Source organism: Arachis ipaensis, chromosome B09 (genome assembly GCF_000816755.2).
Source record: "Arachis ipaensis cultivar K30076 chromosome B09, Araip1.1, whole genome shotgun sequence".
Classification (NCBI taxonomy): Eukaryota; Viridiplantae; Streptophyta; class Magnoliopsida; order Fabales; family Fabaceae; genus Arachis; species Arachis ipaensis.
The window spans coordinates 13052071-13061199 of record NC_029793.2 but is presented as its reverse complement, the minus strand read 5'-3'; the positions used below and the strand labels follow the sequence as shown (position 1 = coordinate 13061199).

General features: G+C 37.6%; 3 long non-coding RNA genes across 3 annotated transcripts; all 3 read right to left on the bottom strand.

Moving 5' to 3' along the window:
• LOC110266644 lies at positions 3423-4010 on the bottom strand. Its single transcript, XR_002354107.1, has 3 exons — positions 3923-4010; positions 3759-3852; positions 3423-3673 (listed from the first exon to the last, which is right to left on the bottom strand). It is a non-coding gene; the product is annotated as an uncharacterized LOC110266644 (long non-coding RNA).
• LOC110267341 lies at positions 6104-6474 on the bottom strand. Its single transcript, XR_002354831.1, has 3 exons — positions 6418-6474; positions 6271-6339; positions 6104-6195 (listed from the first exon to the last, which is right to left on the bottom strand). It is a non-coding gene; the product is annotated as an uncharacterized LOC110267341 (long non-coding RNA).
• On the bottom strand, positions 6945-7578 carry LOC110266697. Its single transcript, XR_002354193.1, has 2 exons — positions 7102-7578; positions 6945-7029 (listed from the first exon to the last, which is right to left on the bottom strand). It is a non-coding gene; the product is annotated as an uncharacterized LOC110266697 (long non-coding RNA).

The following is a 9129-nucleotide window of genomic DNA, read 5'->3' as shown; positions in this document are numbered from 1 at the left end:
TATTGTTTTCTCTGTTATTAGTGGCTCTCACTAATTAATGTGTTATCATTATTATTTATTTTTACGGAAAAGCTCTGCATACAAGCCATTAGGGCTTGTATGCTTTACAAGTTCATTAAACAATAAAACCAAAATACGCGCTGCTCCATATACGTTGATTACACGCGCTATATAAGATCCCGCGTATATCTAACTACCAAATTTAAAATATTTGTTTCCTTCTTCGTTTTCGTTATTTTGAGATTTGGTTGTTCTTCTTCTCGCGCGTCTTCCCTCCTTCTTCTCCATTGTTCTTTTCCTCTCCTTTTCTCACTGGTATATTCTTCGTTTACGTTACCTTTTTCTCTCTCTGCAACTCGAGATTCGTTTTCTATTTTGATTTGTTGTTTTCTGAAATTAAAGTTTGAACTCGTTTTGAAGATAATGGATCATTCAACTTCAGATTGTCAGCTGAATCCAGGCGAAGTGGATTATGAATTTGAATCTAACGAAGTTCCTGAGGTTTGATTTACATAGGATTAGTATGAATTTTCTTTCAGTAATTTGTATAGCATTGTGTAGTTGAAAAATTGCTGAACATTGACTGTGAAACTAACACGTTAACATGAATATGTCGATTCAATGTATTAGTTGTGATTAATTACCTGGAATTCATAGCAGACGTTCGGGTGTAGATCAGGTTTTTTTTGGGTGTATTTTTGCTAGAAGTGTGGGTGTATTTACACTTTACTGGTTTTTTGTTATTTTAATTGAGTTGTTGTTGTTCAGGTGTATTATATCAGACATGATTGGGTGTGTTTTTAGTTTTTGACATGGTGTATTCTGCAGCCTGTGTATTTACAGTTTATGGCTTTAAAGGTCATTCTGTAGTTGAGTTGTTGCGGTTCGGGTGTATCATATTAGGCATGATTGGGTGTATTTGAATCATATCTATGGGTGGTATTCACAGTTCTGACATGGTGTATTGTGCAGCCTCTCTCAGTTGTTGATGATGAGCTTGTTCCGAAGGTTGGAATGACCTTTACCACCCTTGAAGATGCTGGAAAATTTTACAGGAACTACGCCAAGGCTGCAGGTTTATCTACAAGAGTTTGGTGCACAAATAGGAAGGGAAACGAGATTAAGAATCAACTGATTACATGTAGCAGAGAGGGAAAATGGAAATCTGAAATATCTCCGACCGAGAAGACCAATCTGATAGCCGGTTTAAACTGTCCAGCAAGAATTTATATACACACATTGAAGGATGTCGGTGCTTGGATCATTTCAAAGGTTGTGCTGGATCATTCACACCCCTGCTGTCTAAGTAAAGCAGAGATGCTCAAACAGCACAGGAAACTAAGCATGTCCATTCGTCGTACGATAGAGAATAACGAGGAGGCCGGTATCAGACCAAGCAAAACCTACCAATCATTTGTTGCGGCTGCCGGGGGCCACCGCGAGTTAAATTTTATCGAAAAGGACATGAGAAATTACATTACCAGGGAAGTGCGGAATGTTTCCGAACAAGAAGATGCAAAGGAATTCGGGAAATATTTGTTAAGAATGAAAGAGAAGAATCCGAATTTCTTTTTTGAGCTCGAACTCGAGGAGGATCAATCGATTAAGCTGGCTTTTTGGGCCGATGCAAGAAGCAGAGCTGCCTTTGAGTATTTCGAAGACGTCATTTCATTCGACACCACCTACAATACAAACAGGTAACAAACTTCCCCTGTTTATGATGCTAAATTAATTTATTTTCTCTCACAGCAAAGACTCATTCGATAGGAATTGGAATGATTTTCTGCTGAATTTTGGTCTTGCGGACAACAAGTGGCTTTTAGGTAATGTCTTTTTAAAATCTGCAGCAGAGGTGTATATTGCATTTCCCCTCGGGTGTATTTATAGTCTGTGTTTGGGTGTATTATGCAGATCTGTACGAACACCGTCACATATGGGTTCCTATCTATCTGGATCACCACTTCTGGGTAGGGATGAGAAGCACACAAAGGAGCGAGAGCATGCATTCATTTTTTAACAAGTATATCACCTGGAACAGCTCGCTTATTCAGTTCATCAAACAATACGATAATTACCTCGGAAGCAGGGAGCAAGCAGAGAGAGAATCAGATGCTGCAGATTTTCATACTGTCATACCGTGTGCAACCAAATCCTCCATTGAAGCTCAGTTTCAAGATGCGTACACTCATGCAAAGTTTAGGGAAGTCCAAGCGCAACTCAGAGGAAAGGCGAATTGCATCACCAGATTAAAGAATTCCTCTCTAGGCTATTCAGTATACGAAGTCGGAGAACAAGTTTCCAGCTCAATATTCAACAAGTTTGTGGTTACTTACAACTCAGTTGCAGCCGAGGTAAAATGCCAATGCTTATTATTCGAGTCGAGAGGGATACTGTGCCGTCACGCACTAAGCGTGTTAAGCTTCGAACAAGTAAGCCAAGTGTCCCCTAGATATATACTGGAACGATGGAGCAAGAAGGTAAAGAGGCGACACACACACATCAAGAGCAGCCACGACGAGCCACTGATGGAGCCAAGAAGCAAGAGGTTCGACCAATTAGTTTTTCGTTCGCAAAATATTTGCGAATTTGCATCTGAATCGGAGGAGCTGACTGCAATTCTGCACCGTGCGTACGATAACGTCATGGCCGAGATGGAATCTTTAAAAGCCAAAAGGAAGGGGACATCTTCTTTATCCCACGAAGACGGGAATCCATTAACGAGCTTCAAAGCCCGCCAAGGATTCGAACAAGAGGACATCCAAAAAATAGGCTAGGTTCAAAGTTGGACAAACAGATCGCAAATGCCACAAAGAAGAAGAAGACGAAAGTTTTAAGTGAGGTAAAAGTAATGTTCTTTAAATTTGTAGCGATTGAGTTTATTTTTCTCGTTAATAATTTAGCTAATGTGTGAGTGTTATATTCAGATAAACCTGTTTGATGCTGCATCAGCGGTGCATTCAAATTCCAGCCAATATCAAGCACACGTTATGAATTATCAGTTCAGGGTACCAGCAGCAGGGGATAACTCTTTGGGTGTATAGTTTTAGAGAATATGGGTGTAAAAGAACTGTTCTTTTGGGTGTATTTTTGTTCATTGACAATTTACATATAGATACATATATAGATACATATAGAACAAAAGCTGTAAAAATTCGCAGGTTATGGGTGTATATTTGATTTGATGTTTTTCTTCATATTTTAGTACATGTAATTCATACATTTTGAATACAGCACATACAGTTTGGGTGTATATTTTATGCAATCTTGGGTGTATTATTAGACTTGCGTTGGGTGTAACAGTTTATAATTTGCGTTTATATATGCCTTGATTTTTTCCTTCATATTTTACCACCTGTAATACAGCTTTTGAATACAGCACAGACAGTTTAACAGCACAGATAGTTTAACTATAGAAAAAAATATACATGGAATAGAAGTTGTTGATAAATGGCAAATATTTACATCATTTGTTCAATTTACAAACTACCCAGCAGTTGGATTACGCAGTTTCTATATCAGCAGAATTTATCTGACAAAACGGACTCAATAATACAGAGGATGGCTTCGACAGCCTTATAGCACTACTCTCTCTAATTGCCTGATCTCTCTGTTTATTCATCTCACTGAATAGTATCCGGGAAGCATACTCCACTCTATAGTGGTCCGCCTCCTCCTACAATTAAAAAGTATATTCTGTTTAAACAGCAATATTAATTCAGTAAAGTAATACAGAGTTATATAGTTCTAAAGACAGTTACCTGTTTCCAATTATCCCATTTATACTTCCCCTTTTTAATGTTTTCCGGCTCAATTAACTCAAGCCACTTCATAACATAGATAGCGCAGTCATAGCTGAAAACGAAGAAAATAGATTACAAATCTCATTTAGGAAAGTTTAATGTTCAGAGTAACAAATTTATACCTTGTTTTTTGGCCTGATATTTTAACATATGATGCTTTAATTTCCTTCTTCTTCTCGTCTTTCTACAGAGGTTTCCCGCCGGCATATGCTCTCAATCTTGAAAATACATATCCCTTAAATACCAAAACAAATCAGTAATACACCCGAATGAATGCACAAGATACACCCAACTGAATGGACAACATACACACAACACAACTAACGAAATAGACCTATCTATTAAAGTAAAGAAGACAGAGGCACTTACAGTGAATTTATTAATCTGCTTTCTCTCTTCGCTTGGAGCTTTTTTGTGTAGCGGGTCAAGTATATGACATTTTTCGCTTCGTTGTATTTATCAGCCATAACCACCAATGCCCCGAGTGGCAAACAGGTGCAAAAATCTGAAGGATTGCCACATTTCAACAGTGCGTTATTTTATTCGGCATATAAGTAAATAAGCGTACTAACAAATTTAGCAAACGAAAACTTACATATGGATGCGAAGTTAATTTTTTTCTATCTATGAAGGGAATAAAACTCGGGTAGTCTTCCACCCTGAATTCCTTATTCGTTTTCGGTGATATGAATTCCCCATTTGGGTGATCTGAAAGTGCCATGCTCTGCAAGAATTGCGAAACAAGAAATGAAATACTGAAAATACACAACTTACACCCAATCGAACGTAAAAAATACACCCAATTCAATACAGAAAATACACCCAAAGTTCGTAGAAGTAACACTAACCACAATATCGGGGGGGAGACAGTATATTTGTTCTTGAAACCTCTTTTCATTTTTCTGGTTGAGGATGAGGCAGATGGCAGATACAATCTAGAAATATATGCCGAAATCAATTTTACATTAATAAACATTGCAGTTGACTTTGGTGTAAAAACATTAATGTTATTCTAATATTACCTGAGATTCTATATCACTTTTTTCCTGGAGGGATGCAAGGTGCATTCTCATCAAAATGTATTCATGTTGGGCAATGAGAGTGCACATCTCCTCATACTCGTTAGTATTGCCATCTGCGTCTTCCTTCAGTCTCGTTCCCCAGATGTAGCACTTTTGTTTCATATCATCCGTAATCTGATTTATTGCCCCAGGAGTTTCAAACTTCGCAGAACTTTCTCCCCCAGTCTCCCTCTGAATTTGTGGACTTTTGTTTTTTCCCTTCGTCGCACTACTTGCTATTTTTTGGACCAAATCGTCCAATTGTTCTAGCAAATTTGCAGCTTCAGGAGATTTTGCCCTTTCTGTCTCCTGCGTTGACGCCCCCTCTTGGCTTGAATCAGTCAATCCAAGGCTGAATGATGGCACCCCTGGATCTGTTTTAGGAACATAGGTTGCTGTCCGTGCCATCATCAACAGGGCAGCAGCGTCTTCTGCGGCTGGATGACTGCGTCATCATGTATAAGAATAAGAATAAGAATAAGAATATACAGATGATAAGCAAAGATTGATTTTAGTCTGATGAACTTACATTTTAGTTGGAGCTGGGGGAATCGTGGGTGTGGTCTCTTGAAATTGTTTCGGGGTTTCAGGAGTGCTGCACAGTTACAAAAAATTAATCATGGCGTAAAAAAAACTAATCATGAACAATATAAACCCAAACTGTTAGCAAATATACACCCAAACTCTAAACAAATATACACCCAATACTATTTCTTACATTTCTGTAGTCCCTTCAATCTGTAGCATAGTGGTTGGTTCAAAATCTGTCTCAGTGGTTGTTTGGGATGCCGGCGCAAAAATCTGAATCGGGACTCTAAACAAGAAGAAAAATGAAAGGTTAACAACGCCTTTGAAAATAATAAGGTTATAAGGTTTGAAATATTATTGGAAAACTCACATTGCAAGCGCTTCCGACGGTGTCTGTTCCCTCACAACCATCATATTCGAATCAGCCGGACTCAACCTAAAATACACCCAAAGAAAGTCAAAAAATACACCCGAACAATTCAAAAAAAATATCCCAACTTAATAAACAACATACACCTAACTTGATCAACACAATACACCGAAATGCTTCCACAAAATACACCCAAATCATGATAACAAGATTTTATTAAATAAAGCTTCTTACGTTTCAGAGGACACATAGCGACCTTCTGTCGATCGCAGGTCAGCTTGGTTCTCCCTGCGAAACAAGAAACAATTATTAGCATACAAAAGACACCAAAATCTGAAATAGTCAGCCCAGCAAGACATACCCCTCTGCAGCAGATTTATCAACGTTTTGCCTTAGCCATTCATCTAGTTCGTCACTTGATATTTCATATCTCTCACTACATTCATAAAAGAAGATGTTAACAAAAATAATTACGATGATAGACGATAATATAGCTTACGAGGTACTGTACCCATCAAAGTATTGATCTTCTTCAGGAGGTGAATCCTCCACAACAACTTTTTTCTTTTTTGGTTGTGTTCTGGGTGGAAAAAAAAGAGTACCAATCAGAAATAAAAAATTAATTTTATCACAGAATATTATTCAAAGAAGTGCTTACTTTTTTGGTGTTGTTTTTGTCTTTTTCTTTTTCTTTTCCTTCTCCACCGGTGATGATTCTTCGCTCCTATAAGTTAACAATAGACACTTCAGTTAATACACGAAATCTTAATAATGAAGCCAAAAGAAAGGAGTAATAATTTTAGGACATTACTCATCACTTGATTCAGATTCAGATTCTGAATCAGAATCGGACCTCTCTTGACTCTTCTTTCTTTTTCTGGAGTCCATTATGAAAGGCAAACAATCATTATTTAGAACATACTAAAAAATACATACACCCAACGCAGCAAACGAAACAAACCCAGCTTAGTAAACTACATACACCCAACGTGATCAACAAAATACACCCAACTCGAAAAAGAAATTACACCCAAGTATGGTACTTACTTTTTCCCCTTTTTGCTGGGGTGTTTTCTTCCTGAATTCTCTGAGTCTTCTTGAGTCTCAGACTCAGAGGTAGAAGTGTCACTGTCAGTAGTTGTTTCTTTCTCCGAAGGCGATGTTGAATTCGCCTTCCTTTTTTGTTTTTTTTTATTTCTTGTTTTTTTTCTTTTTTTTCTTTTTTTTTCATTTTTTATCTTGCTCTTGTCTCCACCATCTTCACAATCCCCTGAAACATTAGATATTTTAGCTAGCAGCATTCAGGTAAATAAAATACAACCAACATATTATGTTTACTTACCAAAATTTCCTCTCTTTCTGCAGTCATTCTTTCCACCAACTGCTCCTTAGTCCAGTTTGCAATCCAGGGCTTTGGTGGTCTTTCAGCCCTCTTCTTGCCTTTGTTTTTTGAAAGATGAAAGTAAATTATCATCAGGGCGAAGAGGCAGCCATCAATTGCCTTCTTCTTTTTCTCCTTGTAGTCTGTGATGCCCTTGACCATGAAGGTCAAAACATGCCCCCCCAGTTTCTCTCCGATATGCTGTCCATCTTAAAAATTGGGGCCAAGTGCACAGGCGATATTTTGTTTATCGTCGTTGGCAAAAGGAATGCCATCTGTATATAGAGGATGAATATCCTCTTGAACATCAGGCGTTCCTCTTCGTTGCCAACGCCGATTTCCATCATCTCATCGGTAAGACTTTTGAGGGTCTTACCCTGGAATCTTCTAAAAATTATTTTGTCATCATCAGAAAGTTTCTTATACTCAACTTTCTCAGGAAATAGATCTCCTACAAAAAGGAAAACAACAAAGTATCCAAGTCGGTTCAAATACACCCAAGCATCAACTTAAATACACCCAAGCATCAACTTAATATACACCTATAATTTTAAGCTAGTTACCTGTTGCATTGATGCCAAGCGCATCACCTATTGTTTTTGGTGTTATTTGAAAAGAACCATATCCTGTTTTCAGTCTGTTCTCCCCAAGTTTGAAGTTGTTTGCCAGCTCCCTTAACAGTTGGTGATCGACCTTCAGTGGTGGGATGTGCATCAACCCACCGAATCCGAGATCCCTCACAATCGCCTTCTTCTCCTCACTCATGTTTCTGAACTTATCACTTAGGAGATGTGTGGCACACTTAAGGTCTTTTGTTTGGTTTCTTGCTGCCATTTTCTCTGAAACGAAAAATACACCCAAAGATATCAGTAAGATACACCCATATATATGAGTCAGATACACCCATTAATAACAGTAAGATACACGCATATATGAGTCAGATACACCCATTGATAACAGTAAGATACACCCATATGTAAGAATTAGATACACCCATTGATAACAGTGAGATACTCCCATAGATATGATTCAGATATAGTATCCATATAACAGTAAGATACACCCATATGTAAGAATCAGATACACCCATTGATAACAGTGATATACTCCCATAGATATGATTCAGATATAGTATCCATATATATCAGTCAGATATCACTCAAACATGCTTCAATATCAAGCCACATTACAAGGTCAAGCAGTATACACCCCCCAATCTACGGAATAAACCCCCAAAAATCAGTTACCAGAAGATCTAGAACAACAAGAATAACAGGATAACTTAGAACAACAACGTAGAAGAACAGTGTAACAAAGAAGCAAGAATAACAGTAAACCCTAGAACAACGACGTAGAAGGAAAGTAAAACGTAGTTTGTAATATGGAAAATATACAGAAATCTTAATGAACTTACGTTGAGTATTGTTGCTTTGTTTTCTCTTCAGATTCTTGATGGAGAGTTTGATGGTGTTTTGACGGAGGTTTCGAACAATGACTTGTATATTTTGAACTTTGATTTTCGCTCGAAAATGGAAGGGTTTCCTTGTTTTCGAAGCGCTTTGAGAAGTGGAAGAAGTGGAAGAGTCTGCCATACGTAACCGTTTGAGTGTTGAGCGCGTGAAGCTGACGCTCCATGTAATCTCTCTTCATGCGCGTGACTTGTATTTGGGCTGGGCCAACTTGTAAGCTTGTAAGCTTGTATGTGTAGCAGGCCCGTTATTTTTATTATTATTGTTATTCCATAGCTGTAAGAGGAAAGATTTTAGAGAGTGGCTATTTAGAGAGAATGATGAATAACAGAAAGGAAAAAAGGAAGAGGAAGAGGAATGTGAAAGACAGAAATAAATAAGGAATTTTACAACTCATTAATGTTTTTTTGACGTTTAACGTTAATAGAGATTTAATTAAAAAAAATTAACGTATAAGAATCCAATTGAAAAGAAAAAAAAGTATAAGAACTTAATTGAAAATTTAATAAAACTATAGGGA